Below are 14,811 nucleotides of genomic sequence, written 5' to 3'. Positions count from 1 at the left end.
TATACATCGTGCTCTTGGAACCTCATTTCGAAGATTGTGCCTTGCATGCCTTGATTTTGGAACATCATTCTCTTAGAAGCTCATTTTGGAACTTGTGCCTCGAAAGACCCAGTTTTGGAGCATCAAAATCAATGTTTAGAGGCACAACAAGGTTTCACGCTACAAGTCTCGATTCTAGAGTCAATAGCATCAAAATCTGATTTTGGCGCACATCGCGCTCTTAGTGTTTGGAGCATAAAATTAGTGTTTAGAGGCACAACAAGGTTTAAAGACACAATTCTTAATTCTAGAGTCGGTAACATTAAATCCCAATTTTGATGTACATCGTGCTTTTAGAACCTCATTTCGGAGCTTGTGCCTTGAAATCCATGATTTTGGAACATCAAAATCAAGGTTTTGAGGCACAAAAAGGTTTCAAGGAGCCTGTAGCATCAAAATTCAATTTTGACGCACATCATTATCTTAGAAGCTCATTTCAGAGCTTTTGCCTCAAAAGACCAAATTTTGGAGCATCAAAATCAATGTTTGGAGGCACAACAAGGTTTCAAGATGCAAGTCCCGATTCCAAAGTCAATAGCGTCAAAATCTGATTTTGGTGTACATCGTGCTCTTAGAACCTCATTTCGAAGCTTTTGCCTCAAAAGCCCCGGTTTTGGAGCATCAAAATTTGTGTTTTGAGGCACAACAAGGTTTCAGGATGGAAGCCCCGATTCTAGAGCCAGTAGCATCAAAATTCAATTTTGATGCACATTGTACTCTTAGAACCCTGTTTTAGAAATTGTGCCTCAAGGAGCGTGTGGCTCAAAAGTTGCAGTTTCAAAACATCAAAATCAATGTTTAAAGGCACAACAAGGTTTCAAGACACAAGTCCCTTCTAGAGCTAGTAGCATCAAAATTCAATATTGATGCACATTGTGCTGTTAGAACCTCATTTCGAAGCTTGTGCCTCAAAAGCCCCGGTTTTGGAGCATCAAAATTTGTGTTTTGAGGCACAACAAGGTTTCAGGATGGAAGCCCCGATTCTAGAGCCAGTAGCATCAAAATTCAATTTTGATGCACATTGTACTCTTAGAACCCTGTTTTAAAAATTGTGCCTCAAAAGCCCCAGTTTTGGAGCATCAAAATTGACATTTGGAGGCACAACAAGGTTTCAAGATGCAAGTAGCGTCAAAATTTGATTTTGACGCACATCGTGCTCTTAGAACCTTGTTTTGGAGCTTATGCCTCAAAATCTTTGGTTTCGAAGCATCAAAATTGGTGTCTGGAAACACAACAAGATTTCAAGATGCAAGTTCCTATTCCGAGGCCTGTAGTTTCAAAATGTGATTTTGATGCACATCGTGATCTTAGAATCCCATTTTGGAGCGGGTGGCTCGAAAGCTCCAGTTTCCAAACATCAAAATCAATGCTTAAAGGCACAACAATGTTTCAAGACACAAGTCCCGATTGTCAATATAATAGCGTCAAAACACAATGTTTACAAACATGGTGTTCTTAGAACCTCATTTCGGAGGTTGTGCCTCAAAAGCTTCATTTTTGGAGAATAAAAATTAGTGTTTGGAGGCACAACAAGGTTTCAAGACACAAGTCACAATTCTAGAGTCGGTAGCATTAAAACGCAATTTTGATATACATCGTGCTCTTAAAACCTCATTTCGGAGCTTGTGACGTGAACGCCCTGATTTTGGAACATCAAATTCAATGTTTGGAGGCACAACAAGTTTTCAAGAAGCAACTCCCTATTCTGTAGCTTGTAGCCTCAAAATTCCATTTTGACGCACATATTCTTTTAGAACCTCATTTCGGAGGATGTGCCTCAAAAGCCTCATTTTTGGAGCATAAAAATTAGTGTTTGGAGGCACAACATGGTTTGTAGACACAAGTCCCAATTCTAGAATCGGTATCATCAAAACGCAATTTTGATGTACATCGTGCTCTTAGAACCTCATTTCGGAGCTTGTGCCCTAAAAGCGCTGATTTTGGAACATCAAAATCAATGTTTTGGGGAACAACAAATTTTCAAGAAGCAAGTCTGTATTCCGCAGCCTGTAGTGTCAAAATTCCATTTTCACGCACATCATTCTCTTAGAAGCTCATTTCAGAGCATCAAAATCAATGTTTGGAAGCACGACAAGGTTTTAAGATGCAAGTCCCAATTCTAGAGTTTTGACGCACATCATTCTCTTAGAAGCTCATTTCGGAGCTTGTGCCTTGAAAGACCCAATTTTGGAGCATCAAAATCAATGTTTGGAAGCACGACAAGGTTTTAAGATGCAAGTCCCAATTCTAGAGTCAATAGCGTCAAAATCTGATTTTGGCGCACATCGTTGTCTTACAACCTCATTTCAAAGATTGTGCCTCGAAAGCCCCAGTTTCAGAGCATCAAAATCAATGTTTTGAGGCACAATAAAGTTTCATTCAAGATCCCCAGTTTTGGAGCATCAAAATTGATGTTTGGAGGCACAACAACGTTTCAAGATGCAAGTCCGGATTCTGGAGCAGGTATCATCAAAATTTGATTGTAACGCACGTCGTGCTCTTAGAACCTTGTTTTGGAGCTTATGCCACAAAATCTTTGGTTTCGAAGCGTCAAAATTTGTGTTTGGGGGCACAACAAGCTTTCAAGATGTAAGTCCCTATTCTGGAGCCTGTAGTGTCAAAATGTGATTTTGATGCACATCGTGCTCTTAGATCCTCGTTTCGGAGCATGTGGCTCGAAAGCTCTAGTTTCAAAACATCAAAATCAATGTTTAAAGCCTCATTTTTGGAGCATAAAAATTAGTGTTTGGAGGCACAACAAGGTTTCAAGACACAATTCTCAATTCCAGAGTTGGTAGCGTCAAAATGCAATTTTGATGTACATCGTTCTCTTAGAACTTCATTTCAGAGCTTGTGCCTTGAAATACCCAATTTTGAAGCATCAAAATCAATGTTTGGAGGCACAACAAGGTTTCAGGATGCGAGTCCCGATTCAAGAGTCAATAGCGTCAAAATCTGATTTTGGTGCACATCGTACTATTAAAACCTCATTTTGAAGCTTCTGCCTCGAAAGCCCCAGTTTTGGAGCATCAAAATCAATGTTTGGAGGCACAACAAGGTCTCAAGATGCAAGTCCCGTTTCTAGAGTCAATAGTATCAAAATTTGATTTTGGCGATCATCGTGCTCTTAGAACCTCATTTCGTAGCTTGTGCCTCGAAAACCCCAGTTTTGGAGCATCAAAATTAGTGTTTTGACTCACAAGGTTTCAAGATGCAAGCCCCTATTGTAGAGCCAGTAGCTTCAAAAGCCCCAGTTTTGGAGCATCAAAATCGATGTTTGGAGGCACAACAAGATTTCAAGATGCAAATCCTGATTTTGGAGCCGATAGCGTCAGAATTTGATTTTGACGCACACCGTGCTCTTAGAACTTTGTTTTGGAGTTTGAGTCAAAAAAATTTGTTTCGAAGCATCCAAATTGGTGTTTGGAGGTAGAACAAGCTTCCAAGATGCAAGTCTCTATTCCGGAGCCTGTAGTGTCAAAACATGATTTTGATGCACTTTGTGCTCTTAGAACCTCGTTTCGGAGCATGTGGCTCGAAAGCTCCAGTTTCGAAACATCAAAATCAATGTTTAAAGGCACAACAAGGTTTCAAACACACAAGTCCTGATTTTTACAAACATGGTGTTTTTAGAGCCTCATTTCAAAGGTTGTGCCTCAAAGCCTCATTTTTGGAGTATAAAAATTAGTGTTTGGAGGCACAACAAGGTTTCAAGACACAAGTCCAAATTCCAGAGTCAGTAGTGTAAAAACAAAACTTTGATGTACATCGTTCTCTTAGAACCTCATTTCGAAGCTTGTACTTTCAAAGCCCTGATTTTGGAACATCAAAATCAATGTTTTGAGGCACAACAAGGTTTCAAGAAGCAAGTCCCTATTCTAGAGCCTGTAGCGTCAAAATTCCATTTTGACGAACATCATTCTCTTAGAAGCTCATTTTAGAGCTTGTGCCTCGAAAAACCCAGTTTTGGAGCATCAAAATCAATGTTTGGAGGCACAACAAGGTGTCAAGATGCAAGTCTCGATTCTAGAGTCAATAGCCTTAAAATATTATTTTGGCTCACATCGTGCTCTTCCTCATTTTAAAGCTTGAAACGCGAAAGCTGGAGTATCGGAGAATCAAAATCAATGTTTTGAGGCACAACATGATTTCAAGATGCAAGCCCCGATTCTAGAACCAGTAGCATCAAAATCGATGTTTGGAGGCACAACAAGGTTTCAATATGCAAAGTCTTGATTTTGGAGCCCGTAGTGTCAAAATTTGATTATGACGCATATCGTGCTCTTAGAACCTTATTTCAAACTCATGCTTCAAAAGCCCCAATTCTAGAGCCAATAGCATCAAAATTTTGTTTTAGAAATTGTCTCAAAAGCAACAGTTTTGGAGCATCAAAATCGATGTTTGGAAGCAAAACAAGGTTTCAAAGTGCAAGTCTTGATTTTGGAGCCGGTAGTGTCAGAATTTGATTTTGCCACACATTGTGCTTATGCCTCAAAATCTTCGGTTTCGAAGCATCAAAATTGGTGTTTGGAGGCACAACAAGCTTTCAAGACTCAAGTCCCTATTCCATAGCCTGTAGTGTCAAAACATGATTTTGATGCACGTCGTGTTCTTAGAACCTCATTTCGGAGGTCGTGCCTCAAAAGCTTTGTCTTTGGAACATAAAAATTAGTGTTTGGAGGCACAACAAGGTTTCTAGACACAAGTCCCAATTCCATAGTCGGTAGCGTCAAAACGCAATTTTGATGTACATTGTGCTCTAAGAACCTCATTTTGGAGCTTGTGCCTTGAAAGCCCTTATTTTGGAACTCAAAACCAATGTTTTGAGGCACAACAAGGTTTCAAGAAGCAAGTCCCTATTACGGAGCCTGTAGCATCAAAATTTGATTTTGACGCACAACATTCTCTTAGAAGCTCATTTCGGAGCTTGTGCCTCAAAAGACCCAGTTTTGGAGCATCAAAATCAATGTTTGGAGGCACAACAAGGTTTCAAGGTGCAAGTCCCGATTCTAGAGTCAATAGCGTCAAAATCTGATTTTGGTGCACATCGTGCTCTTAGAACCTCATTTCGAAGCTTGTGCCTCGAAAGCCTCGATTTTGGAGCATCAAAATTAGTGTTTTGAGGTACAACAAGGTTTCAAGATGCAAGCCCCGATTCTAGAGCCTGTAGCATCAAAATTCAATCTCGATGCACATTGTGCTCTTAGAACCCTGTTTTAGAAATTGTGCCTCAAAAGCCCCAGCTTTGGAGCAACAAAATCGATGTTTGGAGGCACAACAAGGTTACAAGATGCAAGTCCTGATTTTGAAGTCGGTAGCGTCAAAATTTGATTCTGACGCACATTGTGCTCTTAGAACCTTGTTTTGGAGCTTATGCCTCGAAATCTTTGGTTTCGAAGCATCGAAATTGGTGTTTGGAGGCACAACAAGCTTTCAAGACTTAAGTACCTCTTCTAGAGTCGGTAGCATCAAAACGCAATTTTGATGTACATCATGCAGACCCTCATTTCGGAGCTTGTGCCTTGAAAGCCCTAATTTTGGAACATCAAAATCAATGTTATGAGGCACAAGAAGGTTACAAGAAGTAAGTCCCTATTTCGGAGTCTGTAGCATCACAATTCCATTTTGACGCACATCGTGCTCTTAGAACCTCATTTCGAAGCTTGTGCCTCGAAAGCCCTAGTTTAAGAGCATCAAAATTAGTGTTTTGACTCGCAACAAGGTTTCAAGATGCAAGCCCCGATTCTAGAGCCAGTACCATCAAAATTAAATTTTGATGCACATTGTGCTCTTAGAACCATGTTTTAGAAATTGTGCCTCAAAAGCCCCAGATTTGGAGCATCAAAATCAATGTTTGGAGGCACAACAAGGTTTCAAGATGCAAGTCCTAATCTAGAGACGGTAGCGTCAAAATTTGATTTTGACGCACATCGTGCTCTTAGAACCTTGTTTTGGAGCTTATGCCTCAAAATCTTTGGTTTCGAAGCATCAAAATTGGTGTTTCGACGCACAACAAGCTTTCAAGACGCAAGTCCCTATTTCGGAGCCTCTAGTGTCAAAACGTGATTTTGATGCATATCGTGCTCTTAGAACCTCGTTTCGGAGCGTGTGGCTTGAAGGCTCCATTTTCAAAACATCAAAATAAATGTTTAAAGGCACAACAAGGTTTCGAGACACAAGTCCGGATTCCAAAGTCGGTAGTGTCAAAACACAATTTTGATGTACATCGTGCTCCTAGAACCTCATTTGAGAGCTTGTCCCTTGAAAGCCCTAATTTTGGAACATCAAAATCAATGTTTTGGGGCACAACAACGTTTCAAGAAGCAAGTCCCTATTCCGGAGCCTGTAGTGTCAAAATTTCATTTTGACGCACATCCTCTTAGAAGCTTATTTCAGAGCTTGTGCCTCGAAAGAGACAATTTTGGAGCATCAAAATCAATGTTTGGAGGCACAACGAGGTTTAAAGATGCATGTCCCGATTCTAGAGCCAATAGCGTCAAAATCTGATTTTGGCGCACATCGTGCTCTTAGAACCTCATTTCAAAGCTTGTGCCTCGAAAACCCCAGTTTCGTAGCATCAAAATCAGTTTTTTGAGGCAGAACAAGGTTTTAAGATTCAAGCCCCGAATCTAGAGCTAGTATCATCAAAATTTAATTTTGATGCACATGCCTTAAGAACCCTGTTTTAGAAATTGTGCCTCGAAAGACCCAGTTTTGGACCATCAAAATCGACGTTTGGAGGCACAATAAGGTTTCAAGATGCAAGTCCTGGTTCGCGAGCCGGTAGCATCAAAATTTGGTTTTGACGCACATCATGTTCTTAGAACCTTGTGTTTGGAGCTTATGCCTCAAAATCTTTGGTTTCGAAGCATCAAAATTGGTTCCTGGAGGCACAACAAGCTTTTAAGATGCAAGTCCCTATTCCGGAGCCTCTAGTGTCAAAACATGATTTTGATGCACATCGTGCTCTTAGAACCTCATTTCGAAGTGTGTGGCTCGAAAGCTCCAATTTCAAAACATCAAAATCAATGTTTAAAGACACAACAAGGTTTCAAGATACGAGTCATGATTCTCAAGTTGATAGCGTCAAAAAATGATTTTTACAAACATGGTGTACTTAGAACCGAAATTTTGAAGGTTGTGCCTCAAAAGCCTCGTTTTTGAAGCATAAAAATTAGTGTTTGGAGGCACAGCAAGGTTTCTAGACACAAGTCCCAATTCCAAAATCGGTAGCATCAAAACGCAATTTTGATGTACATCGTGCTCTTACAACCTCATTTATGAGATTGTGCCTTGAAAGCCCTAATTTTGGAACATCAAAATCAATGTTTTGAGGCACAACAAGGTTTCAAGCATCAAGTCCCTTTTCCGGAGCCTGTAGCGTCAAAATTCCATTTTGACGCACATCATTCTCTAAGAAGCTCATTTCGGAGCTTGTGCCTCAAAAGACCCAGTTTTGGAGCATCAAAATCAATGTTTGGAGGCACAACAACATTCCAAGATGCAAGTCCCGACTGTATAGTCAATAGCGTCAAAATCTAATTTTGGCGCACATCGTGCTCTTAGATCCTCATTTCGAATCTTGTGCCTTGAAAGCCCCAGTATCGGAGCATCAAAATCAGTGTTTTGAGGCATAACAAGGTTTCAAGATGCAAGCCCCGATTCTAGAGCCAGTAGCATCAAAATTCAATTTTGATGCATATTGTGCTCTTAGAATGCTGTTTTAGAAATTGTGCCTCAAAAGCCCTAGTTTTGGAGCATCAAAATCGATGTTTGGAGGCACAACAAGATTTCAAGATGCATGTCCTAATTCTGGAGCCGGTAGTGTTAAAATTTGATTTTGACGCACATCACGCTGTTAGCACCTTGTTTTGGCTCAAAATCTTCGGTTTTGACACATCAAAATTGGTGTTTGGAGGCAGAACAAGGTTTCAAGACGCAAGTCCCTATTCCAAAGCCTGTAGTGTCAAAACGTGCTCATTTCAGAGGTCGTGCCTCAAAAGCCTCGTTTTTGGAGCATAAAAATTAGTGTTTGGAGGCACAACAAGGTTTCAAGACACAAGTCCTTATTCCAGAGTCGGTAACGTCAAAAGGCAATTTTGATGTACATCATGCTCTTAGAACCTCATTTCGGAGCTTGTGCTTTCAAAGCCCTGATTTTGGAATGTCAAAATCAATGTTTTGATGCACAACAAGGTTTCAAGAAGCAAGTCCCTATTCCAGAGCCTGTAGCGCACATCACTCTCTTAGAAGCTCATTTCGGAGCTTGTGCCTCAAAAGACCCAGTTTTGGAGCATCAAAATAAATGTTTGGAGGCACAACAAGGTTTCAAGATGCAAGCCCCGATTCTAGACCTAGTAGCATCAAAATTCAATTTTAATGCACATTATGCTCTTAGAACACTGTTTTAGAAATTGTACCTCAAAAGCCCCAGTTTTGGAGCATCAAAATCGATGTTTGGAGACACAACAAGGTTTCAAGATGCAAGTCTTGATTCTGGAGTCGGTAGCGTCAAAATTTGATTTTGACAAACACTGTGCTCCTAGAACCTTATTTTGGAGCTTATGCCTCAAAATCTTCGGTTTTGAAGCATCAAAATTGGTGTTTGGAGGCACAACAAGCTTTCAATACGCAAGTCCCTATTCTAGAGCCTATAGTGTCAAAACATTATTTTGATGCACATCGTGCTCTTAGAACCTCGTTTCGGAGCATGTGGATCGAAAGCTCCAATTTCAAAACATCAAAATCAATGTTTCAAGGCACAACAAGGTTTCAAGACACAAGTCCCTATTCTCAAGCTGATAGCATTAAAACATGATTTTTGAAAAACATGGTGTTCTTAGAACCCAATTTCGGAGGTTGTACCTCAAAAGCCTCATTTTTGGAGCATAAAATTTAGTGTTTGGAGGCACAACAAGGTTTGAAGACACAAATCCCAATTCCAGAGTCGCTAGCATCAAAACGCAATTTTGATGTACATCGTGCTTTTAGAACCTCATTTCGGAGCTTGTGCCTTGAAAGCCCTTATTTTGGAACATCAAAATAAATGTTTTGAGGCACAAGGAGGCTTCAAGAAGCAAGTCCGTATTCCGGAGCCTATAGCGTTAATATTCTATTTTAACGCACATCATTCTCTTAGAAGCTCATTTAGGAGCTTGTGCCTCGAAAGATGGAGCATCAAAATCAATGTTTGGAGGCACAACAAGGTTTCAAAAAGCAAGTCCCGATTCTAAAGTCAATAGCGTCAAAATCTGCTTTTGGTGCACATCGTGATCTTAGAACCTCATTTCAAAGTTTGTTCCTCAAAAGCCCCAGTTTTCGAGCACCAAAATTAGTTTTTGAGGCACAACAAGGTTTCAAGATGCAAGCCCCGATCCTAGAGCCAGTAGCATCAAAATTCAATTTTGATGCACAATGTTCTCTTAGAACGCTGTTTTAGAAATTGTGCCTCAATGACCCCAGTTTTGGAGCATCAAAAATGATGTTTGGAGGCACAACAAGGTTTGAACATGCAAGTTCTGATTCTGGAGCCGGTAGAGTCAAAATTTAATTTTGACGCACATCGTGCTCTTAGAACCTTGTTTTGGAGCTTATGCCTCAAAATATTTGGTTTCGAAGCATCAAAATCGGTGTTTGGAGGCACAACAAGCTTTCAAGACGCAAGTCCGTATTCCGGAGCCTGTAGTGTCAATACATGATTTTGATGCACATCGTGCTCTTAGAACTTTGTTTCGAAGAGTGTGGCTCGAAAGCTCTAGTTTCAAAACATCAAAATCAATGTTTAAAGGCACAACAAGGTTTCAAGAGACAAGTCCCGATTCTCAAGCTGATTGCGTCAAAACACAATTTTGAGAAACATGGTGTTCTTAGAACCTCATTTGGGAGGTTGTGCCTCAAAAGCCACGTTTTTGGAGCATAAAAATTAGTGTTTGGAGACACAACAAGGTTTCAAGATAGTCCCAATTCCAGAGTCGGTAGCATCAAAACGCATTTTTGATGTACATTGTGCTCTTAGAACCTCGTTTAGGAGATTGTGGCTTGAAAGCCCTGATTATAGAACATCAAAATCAATGTTTTGAGGCACAACAAGGTTTCAAGAAGCAAGTCCCTATTCTGGAGCCTGTAGCGTCAAAATTACATTTTCACGCACATCAATCACTTAGAAACTCATTTCAGAGATTGTGCCTCGAAAGACCCAATTTTGGAACATCAAAATCAATGTTTTGAGGCACAACAAGGTTTCAAGATGCAAGTCCCGATTCTAGAGTCAATAGCATCAAAATTTGATTTTGGCACACATCATGCTCTTAGAACCTCATTTCAAAGCTTAAGCCTCGAAAGCCCTGATTTTGGAGCATCAAAATCAGTGTTTTGAGGCACAACAAGGTTTCAAGATGCAGGCCCCGATTCTAGAGCCAGTAGCATCAAAATTCAATTTTCTTTCACATTGTGCTCTTAGAACCCTGTTATAGAAATTGTGCCTCAAAAGTCCTAGTTTTGGAGCATCAAAATCAATGTTTGGAGGCACAAAAAGGTTTGAAGATGCAAGTCCTGATTTTGGAGCCGGTAGAGTTAAAATTTGATTTTCACACAAATCATGCTTTTAGAACCTTGTTTTAGAGCTTATGCCTCAAAATCTTTGGTTTCGAATCGTCAAAATTGGTGTTTGGAGGCACAAAAAACTTTCAAGATGCAAGTCCCTGTTCAAGAGCCTATAGTGTCAAAACGTGATTTTGATGCACATCGTACTCTTAAAATCTCATTTTGGAGCTTGAAAGCTTTAGTTTCAAAACATCAAAATCAATGTTTAAAGGGACAACAAGGTTTCAAGACACAAGTCCCGATTCTCAAGTTGATAGCCTCAAAACACAATTTTGACAAACATGGTGTTCTTAGAACCTCATTTCGGAGGTTGTGCCTCAAAAGCCTCGTTTCTGGAGCATAAAAATTAGTGTTTGGAGGCACTACAAGGTTTCAAGATGCAAGCTCTGATTCTGGAGCCGGTAGCATTAGAATTTGATTTTGACGCACATCTTGCTCTTAGAAACTTGTTTTGGAGCTTATGCCTCAAAATCCCCAGTTTTGGAGAATCAAAATCGATGTTTGGAGGAACAACAAGGTTTCAAGATGCGAGTCCTCATTCTTGAGCCGGTAGTGTCAGAATTTGATGTTGACGCACATCGTTCTCTTAGAACCTTGTTTTGGAGCTTATGCCTAAAAATCTTCAGTTTCGAAGCATCCAAATTGGTGTTTGGAGGCACAACAAGCTTCCAAGACGTAAGTCTCTATTCTAGAGCCTGTAGTGTCAGAATGTGATTTTGACGCACTTCGTGCTCTTAGAACCTCATTTCGGAGCGTGTGGCTCGAAAGATCCAGTTGTGAAACATCAAAATAAATGTTTAAAGGCACAACAAGGTTTCAAGTCACAAGTCCTGATTCTCAAGTTGATAGCGTCAAAACATGATTTTGACAAACATGGTGTTCTTAGAAGCTCATTTAAGAGGTTATGCCTCAAAAGTCTCGTTATGGAGTATAAAAATTAGTGTTTGGAGGCACACCAATGTTTCAAGACACAAATCCCAATTCTAGAGTCGGTTGCATCAAAACACAATTTTTATGTACATCGTGCTCTTAGAACCTCATTTCGGAGCTTGTGCCTTCAAAGCCCTGATTTTTGTGTTTGGAGACACAACAAGCTTCCAAGACGCAAGTCTCTATTTCAGAGCTTGTAGTGTCAAAATGTAATTTTGATGCACTTCATGTTCTTAGAACCTCGTTTCGGAACGTGTGGCTTGAAAGCTCTAGTTTCGAAACATCAAAATCAATGTTTAAAGGCATAACAACGTTTCAAGACACGAGTCTTGATTCTCAAGCTGATAGTGTCAAAACACGATTTTCACAAACATGGTGTTCTTAGAACCTCATTTTGGAGGTTGTGCTTCCAAAGCCTCATTTTTGGACCATAAAGCAAGTCCCTCTTAGAACTTCATTTAGAGCTTGTGTCTTCAAAGCCCTTATTTTGGAACATCAAAATCAATGTTTTGAGGCACAACAAGGTTTCAAGAAGCAACTCCCTATTCCGGAGCCTATAGCGTCAAAATTCCATTTTGACGCACATAATTCTCTTAGAAGCTCATTTCGAAGCTTGTGCCTCGAAAGCCCCAATTTCGGAGCCAGTAGCATCAAAAATTAATTTTGATGCACATTGTGCTCTTAGAACCCTATTTTAGAAATTGTGCCTAAAAAGCCCCAGTTTTGGAGCATCAAAATCGATGTTTGGAGGCACAACAAGGTTTCGAGATGCAAGTCCTGATTCTGGAGCCGATAGTATTAGAATTTGATTATGATGCACATCGTACTCTTAGAACCTTGTTTTGGAGCTTATGCCTCAAAATCTTTGGTTTCGAAGCATGGAAAATGGTGTTTGGAGGCACAACAAGCTTTCAAGACGCAAGTCCCTATTCCCTAGCCTGTAGTGTCAAAACATGATTTTGATGCACATCGTGCTCTTAGAACCCTGTTTTTAAAATTATGCCTCAAGTCGGCAGTATCAAAACACAATTTTGATGTACATTGTGCTCTTAGAACCTCGTTTTGGACCGTGTGGCTTGAAAGCTCCAGTATCAAAACATCAAAATCAATGTTTAAAGGTACAACAAGGTTTCAAGATGGGAGCCCCGATTCTAGAGCCAGTAGCATCAAAATTCAATTTTGATGCACATTGTGCTCTTAGAACCCTGATTTCAAAATTGTGCCTCAAGTCGGTAGCGTCAAAACACAATTTTGATGTACATCATGCTCTTAGAACCTCATTTCGAAGCTTGTGCCTTCAAAGCTCTATTTTTGGAACACCAAAATCAATGTTTTGAGGCACAACAAGGTTTCAAGAAGCAGGTACCTATTGCAGAGCTTGTAGCATCAAAATTCTATTTTGACAAACATCATTCTATTCGAAGCTTATTTCGGAGCTTGTGCCTCGAAAGACCCAGTTTTGGAGCGTCAAAATCTGATTTTGGCGCACATCGTGCTCTTAGAACCTCATTTCAAATTTTGTGCCTTGAAAGCCCTGGTTTCGGAGCATCAAAATTAGTGTTTTGAGGCACAACAAGATTTCAAGATGCAAGTCCTGATTCTAGAGGCAATAGCATCAAAATTCAATTTTGATGCACATTGTGCTCTTAGAACCCTGTTTTAGAAATTGGGCCTCAAAAGCCCCAAGTTTGCAGCATCAAAATCGATGTTTGGAGGCACAACAAGGTTTCAAGATGCAAGTCTTTATTCTGAAGCTGATAGCATCAAAATTTGATCTGGATGGACATCGTGCTCTTAAAACCAAGTTTTAGCTTATGCCTCAAAATCTTCAGTTTCGAAGCGTTGAAATTGGTGTTTGGAGGCACAACAAGCTTTCAAGATGCAAGTCCCTATTCCGGAGCTTGTAGTGTCAAAACGTTATTTTGATGCATATCTTGTTCTTAGAACCTCATTTCGGAGCGTGTGGCTCGAAAGCTCTAGTGTCAAAACATCAAAATCAATGTTTAAAGGCACAACAAGGTTTCAAGACACAAGTCCCGATTCTCAAGCTGATAGTGTCAACACACGATTTTGACAAACATGGTGTTCTTAGAACTTTATTTTAGAGGTTGTGCCTCAAAAGCCTCATTTTTGGAACATAAAAATTAGTGTTTGGAGGCACAACAATCTTTCAAGACACAAGTCCCAGTTCCAGAGTCAATAGCGTCAAAACGCAATTTTGATGTACATCGTGCTCTTAGAAAGTCATTTTGGAGATTGTGCCTTGAAAGCCCTGATTTTGGAACATCAAAATCAATGTTTTGAGGCAACACAAGGTTTGCAGAATCAAGTCCCTATTCCGGAGCCTGTAGCGTCAAAATTCCATTTTGGCGCACATTATTCTCTTAGAACCTTATTTTGGAGCTTGTGCCTCGAAAGACCCAATTTTGGAGAATCAAAATCAATGGTTGGAGGCACAACAAGGTTTCAAGATGCAATTCCCAATTCTAGAGTCAATAGCATCAAAATTCAATTTTGATGCACATTGTGCTCTTTCGAATCCTGCTTTAGATATTGTGCCTCAAAAGCCCAAGTTTTGGAGGATCAAAATCAATGTTTGGAAGCACAACAAATTTTCAAAATCAGTGTTTGGAGGCACAACAAGCTTTGAAGATAAAAGTCCCTATTCCGGAGCAAGTATTGTCAAAACGTGATTTTGATGCATCGTGCTCTTAGAACCTCGTTTTGGAGCGTGTGGCTTGAAAGCTCTAGTTTCAAAACATCAAAATCAATGTTTAAAGGCACAACAAGTTTTCAAGACACAAGTCTCAATACTCAAGCTGATAGCGTCAAAACATGATTTTGACAAACATGGTATTCTTAGAACCTCATTTCGGAGGTCGTGCTTGAAAAGCCTCATTTTTGAAGCATAAAAATTAATGTTTGGATGTACAACAAGGTTTGAAGACACAAGTCCGAATTCCAGAGTCGGTTGCGTCAAAACACAATTTTTATGTACATCGTGCTCTTAGAACCTCATTTCGGAGCTTGTGCCTTGAAAGCCCTTATTTTGGAACATCAAAATCATTGTTTTGAGGGACAACAAGTTTAAAGAAGCAAGTCCCTATTCTGGAGGCTGTAGCATCAAAATTCTATTTTGACGCACATCATTCTCTTAGAAGCTCATTTCGGAGCTTGCGCCTCGAAAGACCCAGTTTTGGAGCATCAAAATCAATGTTTGGATACACAACAAGGTTTCAA

The sequence above is a fragment of the Cryptomeria japonica genome, chromosome 2 (assembly GCF_030272615.1).
Source record: "Cryptomeria japonica chromosome 2, Sugi_1.0, whole genome shotgun sequence".
NCBI lineage: Eukaryota > Viridiplantae > Streptophyta > Pinopsida > Cupressales > Cupressaceae > Cryptomeria > Cryptomeria japonica.
This window is presented reverse-complemented; position numbering follows the sequence as displayed.